The sequence below is a fragment of the Cibotium barometz genome, chromosome 18 (assembly GCF_041138505.1).
Source record: "Cibotium barometz isolate CiBa-2024 chromosome 18, ASM4113850v1, whole genome shotgun sequence".
Lineage (NCBI taxonomy): Eukaryota > Viridiplantae > Streptophyta > Polypodiopsida > Cyatheales > Cibotiaceae > Cibotium > Cibotium barometz.
The window spans coordinates 42,310,106-42,325,967 of NC_141063.1; the positions used below are offsets into that span (position 1 = coordinate 42,310,106).

The window sequence follows — 15,862 nt, forward strand, 5'->3', positions numbered from 1 at the left end:
CTTATGTGTATGTGAAACAGCCCTTAGATAACTTAGTGTGTTTATGTGTGTGAATGAGCTCTTATAGCCGTTTTATGAGTGAGTGTGATAAGCAGTGATGTCATATGTTTAGCCATGTGTCATTATCCCAGTGTATGTGATGTGTCATTGTCCCATTGTATGTGATGTGAGAGAACATGCCCTTTGGGTTTCCAGCTTCTACTTCAATGTAAGTAGGAGTAGAAGCTCATCCTAATGTGCCTATTCTTTGACAATGGACATAACATGCTTTGGGTTTCTACCTGCTACTCCGATGTAAGTAGAAAAGCCTCCACCATTGGCAAGAGTGCCTAATGGAAGCTTTACACAAGTGGTCTAACGAGCAAAGTTCAAGGAAAGCCCTCATAAATATTTATTCTTGCTATAACCTCACAAATGCTAGCTAACAATCACGTTAGTTGCTTTTGTGTGGGCGGCTCACAAAATGAGTAGCTTTCTACTTGGAATCTAGGGAGAACTAATTGCAAGACCGTAGATGTGAAGTTAGAATCCCACCAGAAGAAGCTAGACACACAAAAATAGGGTCAATGTGAGGAGCACATTGTAGATTGAAGAGAATAGGATGAGGTTGAGCTACTCTTGGTAGGCTACTAGTGTAGTGACATATAATAACAAAGTCTTGAGTTTAGTGGATAAAGGATGATTAGTTGCTTGCCCCTAATCTCCTCGTGAACGGTATCAAAGCTAGGCTTTCAAATTGCTGCAGCGCTAGCTTGTTGCTGCTAGTGACCCCACCAGAGGTTATTGCCCGGCCCGCGCTGATTCAAAACCGGGAGAGCCACTAGGTGTTGCTTGCCTAGATCCGCCATGGGCCGCCACCAATTTTGAGCGGTGCTGCTGGTGTGCAGAGAGTCCACTCAGCCCAACGACGGTGCCACCCACCAATTTTGCCGCCAAACTTGGGTGGTGCGAGTAAAGGGTTTCTTGCCCGAGTTTGCTGCCTCTCTGCCCTCGCCGTGCAAAGAAGGGTTTCTTGAGCAGCACAAAGATTTAGCAGAGAGCCCTCTGCACACATAACTTTGCCCATGGGTGGTCCTCTTTTGTGGCGATGGCCTTAGCTTTGGAGCTGACTTTGGAAGAGGAGGCGAAGGGCTTCGTAGCTTCCACGAGGCCGTGCGCATAGACACCACATGATGAACATGATGCTGCATGCCATGCATGTCCACAAGATACTTGTAGTAGAGAGAGCTTAGCTTATTCCAAGCCTCAAGGAAGTACGACTCTTTTTGAGGGTAGTGCTGCCAACCGCACGCGTGTCGTGGGAAAGGTCCCATAACAGGTTTGCATACCCTACGCGGAGAAGGAGACAGACCACCCTTTCCATGCTGCTGCTGTTGTTGAGGCAAAAGGAGCAATGTTGGATTACGCATCCGTCATGGGATCTGTCAGCAGGAGGAGCACTTGACATGAATGAATAGCCTCTGCCTTTCTTCCGTGATCTTACACTTCCTACCTGCTCATATCTGCCTACTGCCAGTTACTACGGACAGCCACCTCGGCTAGCAGCACTGGACCGCGCAGGGGACTCCATGGACCTCATCCACATATGTTTGTTCTGAACCATTGCTGCTCTTGATTTTGCCCCGGATGGTGTTCTCTCTTCCTGACATTCCTCTCTTGCTCTCCTTACAGGATAAAGGAGGAGGCTTTGGATCATCGGTTTCCACCACAACCACACATGGCAGATTCATCCCTGGTCCCCCCCAGGTTCTCCTTCTTGCTTAGTTAGTTAGCCCCACACTTCATTGGCTGTGAGATCTCTCCACTCATTTGAAGCTTCTCAATATCAGGAGGTGGATGGCACACACTGTCATATGGGGGGACGCAACAGTGAAGCAGCAGTCAGAGCAAGGGCCAAGCCTGCAGCTGAAGGCGAAATTGCGAGGGAATCAAAGGACATGAGCATGGGGCATCTCTCTGTTTGTTGATCATTTTTTTCCCATACACTCGTCGAAATTGTTTGTTGTTGTAAACTTGAGCTTGGCTTGACACCATATTGGAGGAGATACTTGTGTGTGTGTGTGTGTGGTAAACTTGAGCTTGGCTTGCCACCATATCGGAGGAGATACTTGTGTGTGTGTGTGTGTTTGCGTAAGTCTTCCATTGCCATTCTCTCTTTAGACTCTGTTGGTCTACAATTGCTTAAACCCTAGCAAGTTCCCGCCATTCCATCTGTGTGTGTTGATTGTTTGGCTAGGGAAGCAGCCCGTAGAGTCAAGAGAGCACATCCGAGTTTGAAGAAAGTTCCATTTTGTGTTAGTTTGTCCCAAGGTTCTTGTGAACATTTATTTTGCAGCATCCCATGTATGTTGCCTGCATGACTAGGGTGGAACCAAGGGAACATGTAAGGGTTTGGGGAAAGTCTCTTTTACTACTCGGTACCATTTGTTTCTCTTTACAGGTGTGAAGGATCAGATGATGGTTGCCCCTTGACCCGTATGTTGACAGAGTAGATGGCTGTAAAGGCCCGCACGCAAGTCGAAGCAGATGTTGGCTTTCCGTCAAGAGGTTGGTGCCTTGCGGGGCGGGAAATTTGGACCCACGGAGCTCGAACTCTGCATCCATTGTTGCCCGCCAATCCAAGCAGGAAGGCCACCACAAGCAAGATTGGTCCGAGCATAGGGTGCTGAGGAGTTACTTGTGGATACAGGTTTGACTCAACAGTACTAAGGAGTGTTGTCTACTTTTATGATTCATTCATCCATATGAGCAGATGCACTAGTGGATGTTTTTTTTTGCAACTTCTGTAAAGGAATTTCTCGGGGTGTTCTCAATGACAGGTTTTAATTGGAGCTTCTAGAGGAGGATTCTCATTAATGGCAGGTGCTTCCTCGGGAGGTGCTTGATTAGGTGTCTTCTGTGGAGATGCATTTACAAGCTTCTGTGCTTACAAGGCGAGGAGCTTCAAAGTAGGACACAAAATGGTCTCCCAGTGCTTTGGACTTTCAATTTCTTGGGTGAGACTGGAATGGAGTTTCTTGTGTGTTGCACCCATGTCTACTTTGTAGTGTCGTTTCAGTCTTAGTGGTGGGTAATCGAATGCACTTACGGATCGGCCGGGCAGCCACCATCAGGGACTGGCTGCCCCAGACAATGGACATGATGGGTGCTAGCAATAGGTTGGGTGCTAGTAGCCTAGTTGGCCAGGCTGGAGAGGACATGCTGGTTGTTTGTGGACTAGTAGGCAGAAGGCAGTGGGTTGGGATGCAGGGCTGGCTGGGTGATAGTCAGCCTGCAGCAAAGAGCATGTCGGCTAATCCTTTAATAACTGTGGTCAATCAAGTAGACCCATAAAAGGGACCATAAAAGGCCCTATAAATAGGTGTGGCGTTTTCATCATGAGATATTCAGCCTTACATAGCAATCCAACAGCAAAGCAAGGGCCAACCATGCATTTGAAGGAAAAATCTATAGGAGATTGTGGACATCACATTTGTCATCAACTTGGCTGCATTTGTCAGTTTGTTGAGGATTTTGTATATCTGAGGGAGTCGTCGTACATTGTTTTGTTTGTTTATTGAACTTGATTTCTTGGGGATGCACATTTGATTGGAGTAGATACTTATTTGTCTGTTTGTGTTTGGATAAGCCTTCCACTGTGATTCTCTATCTGTTAACACTCTCACAGCAGTACTGGATCTACAGTTGCTATTAGAGCCTGGGAAAGCTCCTCCTCTGTTTTTCTTGTGTCTCGGATTCGCCTCCTTTGACATTACCCAGAGATTCTGGTTGGGTGTAGCACATGGATATTTCCATGGAGTTGGTGGATATTGGTCCGAGCATAGGGTGCTGAGGAGTTACTTGTGGATACAGGTTTGACTCAACATTACTGAGGAGTGTTGTCTACTTTTATGATTCATTCATCCATATGAGCAGATGCACTAGTGGATGTTTTTTTTGCAACTTCTGTAAAGGAATTTCTCGAATGTGTTCTCAATGACAGGTTTTAATTGGAGCGTCTAGAGGAGGATTCTCATTAATGGCATCTTCATCTGCAGCAGCTGAAGGCGAAATTGCGAGGGAATCAAAGGACATGAGCATGGGGCATCTCTCTGTTTGTTGATCATTTTTTTCCCATACACTCGTCGAAATTGTTTGTTGTAAACTTGAGCTTGGCTTGACGCCATATTGGAGGAGATACTTGTGTGTGTGTGTGTGTGTGGTAAACTTGAGCTTGGCTTGCCACCATATTGGAGGAGATACTTGTGTGTGTGTGTGTTTGCGTAAGTCTTCCATTGCCATTCTCTCTTTAGACTCTGTTGGTGTACAATTGCTTAAACCCTAGCAAGTTCCCGCCATTCCATCTGTGTGTGTTGATTGTTTGGCTAGGGAAGCAGCCCGTAGAGTCAAGAGAGCACATCCGGGTTTGAAGAAAGTTCGATTTTGTGTTAGTTTGTCCCAAGGTTCTTGTGAACATTTATTTTGCAGCATCCCATGTATGTTGCCTGCATGACTAGGGTGGAACCAAGGGAACATGTAAGGGTTTGGGGAAAGTCTCTTTTACTACTCGGTACCATTTGTTTCTCTTTACAGGTGTGAAGGATCAGATGATGGTTGCCCCTTGACCCGTATGTTGACAGAGTAGATGGCTGTAAAGGCCCGCACGCAAGTCGAGCAGATGTTGGCTTTTCGTCAAGAGGTTGGTGCCTTGCGGGGCGGGAAATTTGGACCCACGGAGCTCGAACTCTGCATCCATTGTTGCCCGCCAATCCAAGCAGGAAGGCCACCACAAGCAAGAGGTGGACCAGCCTAAGCATGGTGATTGAGCAACATTTGGAAGGTTGCTTTTGGTGGTTTTAGGAATGCTCGGGCTGGCATGAGCCCCAGCATGGGAGTCGTCATTCGGATGGGTGATTCGGATGTATTCCGTGGACGGTCTTCATCATGGGATCCCTCCTTACCATGTTCCTTCTCTCCTGTTTCATCACTTATATGTCACGGAGGGTCTGTAGTAGGGATCCCAACCTCCTCTCACATGCAACATGAGGAGTGCCCCCCCAAGTTCAATGGAAAGATGGATGTTGAGGCAGTTACAAATTGGGTCAAGGAGATGCCTGTCAATCTTTCAACTGCGGGCAGTTCAGATGTAATAATCGTCATCTTATCCCGAGAACTTTCACGGTGCTGCTTTGTTATGGTGGGTCAGGATTATTTGCAGTGTCATGCCATGGTAAATGGGGACGATTTCCATCGATTGAACCATCGATTGAATTTACTAATCGAACAAACCTTGTGCCCAACTGTGCTGAGTGCATGGAAAAGCTGGGTATTTCTGGCCAGCGGTTTCCCGAGGCTGTGGCGACGGAAGGAAGAAGTTTTCAGTCAGGGGACTAACACGAGTCTTCGGAGCCTTAAAGACCTGGGTGAAGGATCTTTGGTTTCACTGTCAATTTCTTCAATGCCCGAGTGCATTGCAAAAAGTCCATGGTGGACTTGGGTGGATGTACGGAGGAGTAATTATGTAAGTGTGCTGGTGGACTTGGGTGGATGTGTGGAGGAGTTTTTCTCCCAAGTTTTGTTTGGAAGTGCCGTTGCATGTCTTGGGCATGTGGCATGTTTCCGATGGGAAAGCTCCTCCTCTGTTTTTCTTGTGTCTCGGATTTGCCTCCTTTGACATTACCCAGAGATTCTGGTTGGGTGTAGCACATGGATATTTCCGTGGAGTTGGTGGATGTCACCAATTGGCCGACCATTTGGTCCATTCCTAGTTTTTGCGTCTCTTTCACTTGAGGCCAGGCCGGTGTCTCGTGTGAAGAGGCCAGTATTTTGCTGACATGGACGGGAGCCAGACTGGTGCCACCCGTGTGTTAGCAGGATGGTGTCGTATGGACGGGAGCCAGATCAGTGCCACCCGTGTATGACCTGGACTGTGCTCGATCCATGGGACTGTCACGCCATGGAAGAGCCAGTATTCGTGCCGTGTTTTGCCTATGGGACTGTCACACCATAGGGAAACTCGTGCCTGGAACTGTGTCTTACCTATGGGACTGTCACTCCATAGGAAGACCAGGTTTTTATGTTTTATGTCGTGCCAGTTCTGTGCCGACAGATATTTTGTACATGTTCCATGAACGGGAGATATGTCCATGTTACTATTTGCACATGCACACATGATTTGCATGCTTGAAACTGTTTTCGCATGACATGTATTCGTGTGTTTGCCTGCCTGACGTGTTACTTACTGAGCGGGGACGCCTGCCAGTGAGTCGTGAAGTCTGCCCTGTATTCTGACGAGTTTCAGTGCATGTGAACAGGTGGTAAGTATATGGTACATGTTGTTTTAATGTTTTAAATTCTAACCCTTTGATTTATAAGGTTAGGGGTTCACACTTATTTAAAAGTGGGCACCCCCTTTGGGCACCCACTTTGGGGCCAAGGTGGGGAGCCTCACTTTTAAGTGAGTGTGGGGGTGGGCATGGTCACCTACCCCCACTAATCCCCCACATGCAAGCGTGGACAACACTAAGGTTATCTCCACATTAAATTTTATTAAAAAGACTCCCTCCTTCAAGCGTGAGAAATCCATCGCTTCTTGCGTTTGTTCATCACCCGTCGCTACCACCAACTTGCGTGGAGAAATCGGCAACCATCTTCTCTTCGCTGGTTTTTCCCAAGCGGCTGGCTGCCTTCCTTGTACGACTGCAGTACCCACTGCTGTGCTGGCTGCGCCTGTCTCTCTACAGCCGGCTAATTTTACTACAAGAGGGCTGCGCCTGTTTTCCAACAGATTGCTACAGCAGCACAGAGGCGGCTGCTCCTGACTACAGTGTGCAGCCTCTGCTCCTACAGGCGACTGCCTACACTCTGGCTGCCGTTGCTGCACCTGCCCCTCTACAGGCGACTGAGCTTCCATCTGCAGGCGGCTGTCTTCCATCTCCTCCTTACTGCTGCCCCTCTCCAGGCGGCTGATGTATTGTTGCTTCTACAGGCGGCTGCTACTGCACTCAGACGTGGGCCTTCTTCTCAAAGCACTGCTGCGCATACAGCCAGGCGCCCATTACATGTTTTGCTTACACAGAGTTGGCTGCCATCACATGAAGGCCACGTATTACCTCTGAATTGTTTCCCCCAGGCGGCTGTGTATCCATCACTATCAGGCTGTGTCCTTTGTGGCGGTACATCATCTCCACGGGTGTACTACAAGGAAGACTTCGCATCACCTGAGTGGCTTCATCATTCCGCAAGTTTTGGTCTTTTGTCAACCAACTACAAGTAAGTGATTTTCAGATTTGAATAAAGCATTTAATGTTTAAATCTGATAAGGGATTCATCCCTCTACGGCAACACCCGTTCGGTGCCGGGTTGTCCAAGCTATTTTGGCACACCTCGGTCCAAAGGTGCTGAGATCGGGAGAGCCAGGCGTTAGTACGAGAGCGCCTGTCTGTGCGTGGTCTCGGAACACCAGTGTGGCGCTCTCCGCGGAGTCCAGTGAAAGCACAGGACCGTAGCGATTGGACCACACTAGTGGTCGTTCTGCTTCGAGTCTCTACATCGAAATCCGAGCCTACTTGTTTGGTACTGTTTTCATATGTACATGGACATTATCTGGTTCTCAGAACCCATGGAGCATTGTATTCATTAAATACTCCCAATAAATATATCATATATTGAGGGGGGGGTCGGCCCGTTCCGGCCCCAGTGCTGGTGTCCATCTTTCCATTTCTGTTCATTTAAATTCAAGTTGTTTTAAAGTTGTCCATTTCAAATTTGTGGTTTTAAAGTTGTGCTATTAAGCGTGTGGGTGTCCAGCGGAGTCTTTCCCACTTGACAGGATCGGTTTCATTGGTATCAGAGCCACGGTTGTTTCCCTCTTCCTAGTGGGGAAACGAACCTGTGTACTGGACATCCCGCTTTTAGCAAACTTAAAACACAATGGACAGCCAAGGCAACCCTTTGGAAGTACCAAATTCAAGGGGTCCTTCTAGTGCTTCTCGTGGGTCTGATGCCCTGCGTGGTAGGCACAAGCCCCTTGAAAGGGTTCTTGATAGTGAATCCAAGGGTCAACTGTCTCCAGGGAAGACAGTTATGCTTGAACAAGACCCTAATGCTATGAAAGCTGAAATGGAACATATGAGAAAACTTTTGCAGGCTCAAGAGCAAGAATTGAAGTTTTTGCATGAAGATCCACATTTGCAAAGTGCTATTGAAGCCAGGAAGGCTGATGCTATGGTTGATGTAACCTTTGAATCAATGGCTCGTGAAGTGGGCAAGAAACCAAGGGAGTTGGCACTTGCCTATCTCCTTCGCAAAGGAGATATCAAAGAGGGGGATGACGGGGAGCTGATTTTCAGAAATCCACCTCGTTTGAAGCATGGAGATCCCGCATCCCAGAGGCTGAAATCTTATATGCAAAAGGAAGAGGTGACTGTCACCTCTCGACATGCATCCTCTCCCCAAGGCACTAAGCCTGACAGATTTATGTATGCCAGTGCTCATGGAGGGCGCGAAAGTCACATGCATGCCAGATATGTATCTCATGGTGACAGGTCTGCTTCCAGAAAAATTTTGCCTTCTGAGTTGTCCCATGGAGAGACTATGCCATATGCAGGTAAGTCACATGCATCTGAGCTTCGAGTGCGTGGAGCACATGCCACCGTGCCCCATGAAGCTTCTATGACGGCCCATGGAGCCCATGCAGACAGGGCTACCCCGTTGGATAAGGGGAAAAGAAAAAGAGAGGACCATGAGCCTCATGCCAGGAAGCTCAAGGAGTTCAAAGCAGGTGATAAATCTGTCAAATTTGATGTCTTTCATGGTGAACATGATGCTTCTAAGGTGTTAGCGTTTGTGGCACAGTTCGACATTGCTTTTAGCGATGAGGACTTTACAGAAAAGTCGAAGGTGCGCCATGCTAGCATGTTTCTGAAAGGCACTGCTGCCCATTGGTGGATCACCGAAAAGATCACCAAGGATCCCATCTCTACTTGGAAGGAATTCAAAGATAGATTTTATGCTCAGTTCTTGCCACCCAACGCGGAGCAAACTCTCACTCAAAAGTGGGACAGGCTGGAACAAAAAGATAATGAGAGTGTGCAACAGTATGTTAACAAATTTTGGAAAGTGTTGCTGGAAGTGACTCCCTTCATGCTAATCTCAGAGGAGGAAAGAAAGAGGAAGTTTCGTTCTGGATTGCAACCTGCATATAGATCGGGTATTGAATTGCACCCAAAACATACGTTGCAGCAACTCACAGCTTCTGCCCTTGCTACAGAGCAATTGGTGCTCAAGATCAAGCAAGATCAAGGAGGTTCCAAGGGGAAGGACAAGGCTGTCCCAAATCAGCAAAAGGGTGGACAGCCATCTAAAAAGAACTTCCGGGAGCCTTACAAGGGTGGTAAAGCTGAAAATTACACATCCAAAGAACAGGGCCCAAGGAAGAACAAATTTGGATTAACCCCGGAGCAAAGAGAGCAATATGCTAAGGATGGAAAATGCTTTTCTTGTGGTAGCAAAGACCACATGTTTCGGCAATGCCCAGATCGCAAACCAAAGCACGAGGACAAGCACACCAAAGCAAATGTTCATGCAGTTCCTGATGTGCAAGGTAATACAGGTCATGATGCTAAAGAGCGTATGGTTTGCAAGGCTTGGGGGCAAATCAAGGATCAGCCCGCACTTTTTATGTTTGATGACTGTGCAACTGACAATTTCATCTCTATGCAAATGGCAGCTGCATTGGGTATTGAGGTTGAAAACATGGGACCTCAGATTGAAGCTGAAGCTGCATTTATTGGCAAAGAGGTGCAGGTTACCCCTTTGATTGGGAAGTTGCGTATTCATATACAGGGCTATCTTGATAATGAGCATTTCCTAGTTGCTCCTTTGAATGGATGTGATGTATTGTTGGGCAAGCCGTGGCACCATAGGCTTGAGCCCCGCAAAGACTACAAGTCCAATATGATTTCTTTTATGCATAAAGGCCGCATGCATTTTATTGATGCTGGCAAAGAAGGGGATTCCATCCCAGTTGTATCACACATCCAAATTAATAAAGCAATGAAAAAGAGTCTTTCAGCGTACTTGGTTTTTGTGCGTGATAGTCTTGTGCCAAATCAACAAAATGTGGATGCTATGTCTAATGATAGGCTGAATTTTCTTAATGCATTCAACGACTGTTTTGCTGACTCGTTGCCAGGTGAATTACCTCCCCAAAGGCCCGAAGATCATCGCATAGATCTTGTGCCAGGTAGTTCTCCTCCTAACAAACCCGCATACCGAGTGAGTGCTGCACAACAAGAAGAAATTATGAAGCAGGTAAACGAGCTTTTAGAGAAAGGTTTGGTTCAGCCCAGTTCCTCACCTTACTGCTCTCCTGTGCTTCTTGTTCAAAAGAAGGACGGATCATTCCGTATGTGTGTGGACTATAGAGCTTTGAACAAGCTTACCATCAAGAACAGATTTCCTATTCCACGTATTGATGATATCTTGGATAAACTTGATGGCTCAGCTTGCTTTAGCAGACTTGATTTGAAGAGTGGTTATCACCAGATTCGCGTGGTGCCACAAGATGTCCATAAGACTGCATTCAGGACAGCCTTCGGATTATATGAATTCTTGGTAATGCCTTTTGGTCTCACCAATGCTCCTGCTACTTTTAATCGTATGATGGATAGGATATTCCGAACCCATCGCAAGTTTACAGGAGTATTCTTTGATGATATCTTGGTTTTCTCCAAGAATGAGCAGGAACACAGAACTCATTTGGTCACAGTGTTCGAAGAGTTGCGGAAGCATAAACTTTTCGTGAATGCCAAGAAAAGTGAGTTTTTCCTTTCAGAGATTCATTATCTGGGACATATTGTATCCAAGGATGGAGTTACAATGGATCCTGCAAAGATAGAGACTATTCGGAATTGGCCCGAATTGCAAAACGTACATCAAGTACGTAGTTTTCTGGGATTATGTTTGTATTACAGGCGTTTCATAAGGCATTTTGCTATGATTGCCACTCCTCTACATGATCTCACGAAGAAGAAAACTGTTTTCAAATGGACTTCAAAGGAACAGGATGCTTTCTTGTAGCTCAAGCATGCGATCATATGTGGTCCAGTATTGATTGTTCCTGACTTGCACAAGTCATTCGTGGTTGAATGTGATGCTTGTGGTGATTGCATAGGAGCTGTCCTAAATCAAGAAGGGCATGCAGTTGCATACGAGAGCCGTCATTTTCATGATGCTGAGCTTCATATGGATATCTATGAGAAAGAGCTCTTGGCTGTAATTCACGCCTTAAAGATTTGGAAACACTACCTTCTTGGGGCTGAATTTGTAGTCAAGATAGATCATCAAAGCTTGAGATACTTTCTATCTCAAACCAAGCTTTCAGAAAAGCAGATGAGAATGGCAAATTTTCTTTCCATGTTTCATTTTCAGATTGTGCATACTCCAGGAAAGAAAAATGTGGTGGCCGATGCACTTTCTAGGAGGCCTTATGTTGCTGCAGTCTCAGTGGCCTCTCATGGAGATCTATCTGCTATGACAGATTTGTATCATTTGGATGCTGATTTTTGCCATATATGGACTGATTTGATGGCTGGTCATTCACATGCCTCTTATGTTATCAACGAGGGTTATCTCATGAAGGATAATTCCCTATGTGTGGTGAAGGATTTGCGTCCTAAGGTTATGGACGAATGTCACGCTCCACCATATGCTGGTCATAGAGGTATTATGCCTACTACTCGCATGATTGAGAGGTATTTCTTTTGGCCAAGCATGCGTAAAGACATTGAGGCTTATGTGCGTGCATGTATCACTTGCCAAAAGGTGAAATTTGATAGGCAAAAGCCTCCAGGTTTGCTTCAGCCATTGCCTATTCCCTCGCAACCTTGGGAAAGTATCACGATGGATTTTATCATGGATTTGCCTAGATCCCAGCATGGGAATGATGCTATTTGGACTATTGTGGACAGGTTTAGCAAGCAAGCTCACTTCTTGCCCTTCAAGAAAACCATTAAAGCTGATCATATGGTAAAGCTTTTTCTTGCTAATATTTTCAAGCATCATGGTATGCCTAAATCCATTGTTGGGGATAGAGATCCCAGGACTACAAGCCTATTTTGGAGGGCTTTGTTTGATAATATGGGTACTAAGCTTGAGTTTTCATCAGCTTATCATCCCCAAACGGATGGCCAAAGTGAAGCTGCAAATTCAGCCGTGTTGGATTTGTTGAAGTGTTATGTGGCAGATCAAAAGAGTGCATGGGAGAAGTATCTTCCACTTGTTGAGTTTGCCTACAACAATACGATCCATGCTTCCACAGGAAAGGCTCCGTTTGAGATTATTTATGGCAGAGTGGTCTTGCCACCCATCCTTCGTACCAAGGATGAGATCTTTGCAGCTGATGAATATGTTCGTGACTTGGATGTTGCCTTTGGTCAGGTGCGGACAGCCATTGCAAGATCTCAGGATAAGCATAAAAAGGCTGCTGACAAGCATAGAAGGGACATGGAAGTCAAAGAAGGTGATTGGGTATTGCTGAAATTTGAGAAGGCTAGGCTTCGGAAGAGGCCAGGACGAGAAGGATCATATCCTAAGCTTTCTCCTTGCTATTATGGACCCTTCAAGGTGATTCAGAAGATCAATGAAGTGTCCTACAGGCTTGCTTTACCTAGTCATTGGAAGATTCACAATGCTTTTCATGTGAGTCTATTTCGGAAATATGTGGGGCCAGATCCTGATGAGCCTGTCACTCACAGAAGATCCGCCAGAGATTGAAGAGCTTGAGGAGATCCTCCAGCCAGAACAGATTGTTTTTCACAAGGAGAGAAAGCTACCTGCAGGAAAGCTTTCCAGGAGATACCTTGTGAAGTTTAAAAATTATTTGCCTATTGATGCCAAATGGGTAAATGAGGATTATTTTGCAGATTATCCGCAATTGTTGCAGGCATATCTTGAGGCTTTTAAGTTGAGGTCAACTCTTTAGAAGCCCGGGGGGATGTCACCAATTGGCCGACCATTTGGTCCATTCCTAGTTTTTGCGTCTCTTTCACTTGAGGCCAGGCCGGTGTCTCGTGTGAAGAGGCCAGTATTTTGCTGACATGGACGGGAGCCAGACTGGTGCCACCCGTGTGTTAGCAGGATGGTGTCGTATGGACGGGAGCCAGATCAGTGCCACCCGTGTATGACCTGGACTGTGCTCGATCCATGGGACTGTCACGCCATGGAAGAGCCAGTATTCGTGCCGTGTTTTGCCTATGGGACTGTCACACCATAGGGAAACTCGTGCCTGGAACTGTGTCTTACCTATGGGACTGTCACTCCATAGGAAGACCAGGTTTTTATGTTTTATGTCGTGCCAGTTCTATGCCGACAGATATTTTGTACATGTTCCATGAACGGGAGATATGTCCATGTTACTATTTGCACATGCACACATGATTTGCATGCTTGAAACTGTTTTCGCATGACATGTATTCGTGTGTTTGCCTGCCTGACGTGTTACTTACTGAGCGGGGACGCCTGCCAGTGAGTCGTGAAGTCTGCCCTGTATTCTGACGAGTTTCAGTGCATGTGAACAGGTGGTAAGTATATGGTACATGTTGTTTTAATGTTTTAAATTCTAACCCTTTGATTTATAAGGTTAGGGGTTCACACTTATTTAAAAGTGGGCACCCCCTTTGGGCACCCACTTTGGGGCCAAGGTGGGGAGCCTCACTTTTAAGTGAGTGTGGGGGTGGGCATGGTCACCTACCCCCACTAATCCCCCACATGCAAGCGTGGACAACACTAAGGTTATCTCCACATTAAATTTTATTAAAAAGACTCCCTCCTTCAAGCGTGAGAAATCCATCGCTTCTTGCGTTTGTTCATCACCCGTCGCTACCACCAACTTGCGTGGAGAAATCGGCAACCATCTTCTCTTCGCTGGTTTTTCCCAAGCGGCTGGCTGCCTTCCTTGTACGACTGCAGTACCCACTGCTGTGCTGGCTGCGCCTGTCTCTCTACAGCCGGCTGATTTTACTACAAGAGGGCTGCGCCTGTTTTCCAACAGATTGCTACAGCAGCACAGAGGCGGCTGCTCCTGACTACAGTGTGCAGCCTCTGCTCCTACAGGCGACTGCCTACACTCTGGCTGCCGTTGCTGCACCTGCCCCTCTACAGGCGACTGAGCTTCCATCTGCAGGCGGCTGTCTTCCATCTCCTCCTTACTGCTGCCCCTCTCCAGGCGGCTGATGTATTGTTGCTTCTACAGGCGGCTGCTACTGCACTCAGACGTGGGCCTTCTTCTCAAAGCACTGCTGCGCATACAGCCAGGCGCCCATTACATGTTTTGCTTACACAGAGTTGGCTGCCATCACATGAAGGCCACGTATTACCTCTGAATTGTTTCCCCCAGGCGGCTGTGTATCCATCACTATCAGGCTGTGTCCTTTGTGGCGGTACATCATCTCCACGGGTGTACTACAAGGAAGACTTCGCATCACCTGAGTGGCTTCATCATTCCGCAAGTTTTGGTCTTTTGTCAACCAACTACAAGTAAGTGATTTTCAGATTTGAATAAAGCATTTAATGTTTAAATCTGATAAGGGATTCATCCCTCTACGGCAACACCCGTTCGGTGCCGGGTTGTCCAAGCTATTTTGGCACACCTCGGTCCAAAGGTGCTGAGATCGGGAGAGCCAGGCGTTAGTACGAGAGCGCCTGTCTGTGCGTGGTCTCGGAACACCAGTGTGGCGCTCTCCGCGGAGTCCAGTGAAAGCACAGGACCGTAGCGATTGGACCACACTAGTGGTCGTTCTGCTTCGAGTCTCTACATCGAAATCCGAGCCTACTTGTTTGGTACTGTTTTCATATGTACATGGACATTATCTGGTTCTCAGAACCCATGGAGCATTGTATTCATTAAATACTCCCAATAAATATATCATATATTGAGGGGGGGGTCGGCCCGTTCCGGCCCCAGTGCTGGTGTCCATCTTTCCATTTCTGTTCATTTAAATTCAAGTTGTTTTAAAGTCGTCCATTTCAAATTTGTGGTTTTAAAGTTGTGCTATTAAGCGTGTGGGTGTCCAGCGGAGTCTTTCCCACTTGACGGGATCGGTTTCAGTGGACGGGAGGTGCTTGATTAGGTGTCTTCTGTGGAGATGCATTTACAAGCTTCTGTGCTTACAAGGCGAGGACATAATGTTAGCTTCAAAGTAGGACACAAAATGGTCTCCCAGTGCTTCAGACTTTCAATTTCTTGGGTGAGACTGGGATCGGCCGGGCAGCCACCATCAGGGACTGGCTGCCCCAGACAATGGACATGATGGGTGCTAGGTTGGGTGCTAGTAGCCTGGTTGGCCAGGCTGGAGAGGACATGCTGGTTGTGCGTGGACTAGTAGGCAGAAGGCAGTGGGTTGGGATGCAGGGCTGGCTGGATGGTAGTCAGCCTGCAGCAAAGAGTATGTCGGCTAATCCTTTAATAACTGTGGTTAATCAAGTAGACCCATAAAAGGCCCTATAAATAGGTGTGGCGTTTTCATCATCATGAGATATTCAGCCTTACATAGCAATCCAACAGCAAAGCAAGGGCCAACCATGCATTTGAAGGAAAAATCTATAGGAGATTGTGGACATCACATTTGTCATCAACTTGGCTGCATTTGTCAGTTTGTTGAGCATTTTGTATATCTGAGGGAGTCGTCGTACATTGTTTTGTTTGTTTATTGAACTTGATTTCTTGGGGATGCACATTTGATTGGAGTAGATACTTATTTGTCTGTTTGTGTTTGGATAAGCCTTCCACTGTGATTCTCTATCTGTTAACACTCTCACAGCAGTACTGGATCTACAGTTGGTATTAGAGCTTAGGATTAGCTAGAATGTTTTTTTCTTTCTC

General features: G+C 46.7%; 1 long non-coding RNA gene across 4 annotated transcripts in view; it reads left to right on the forward strand.

Moving 5' to 3' along the window:
- The first annotated feature begins 1,278 nt into the window (after nucleotides 1-1,278).
- Nucleotides 1,279-15,862, forward strand: part of LOC147629364 (uncharacterized) — a 97,663-nt gene continuing 83,079 nt past the window's right edge. For 2 of the 4 annotated variants that reach the window (XR_015267934.1, XR_015267933.1), the window contains exons 1-3: nucleotides 1,595-1,746; nucleotides 1,830-3,852; nucleotides 3,983-4,819. This is a non-coding gene — a long non-coding RNA (uncharacterized LOC147629364). The other 2 variants (XR_015267935.1, XR_015267936.1) reach the window with 2 other exon arrangements.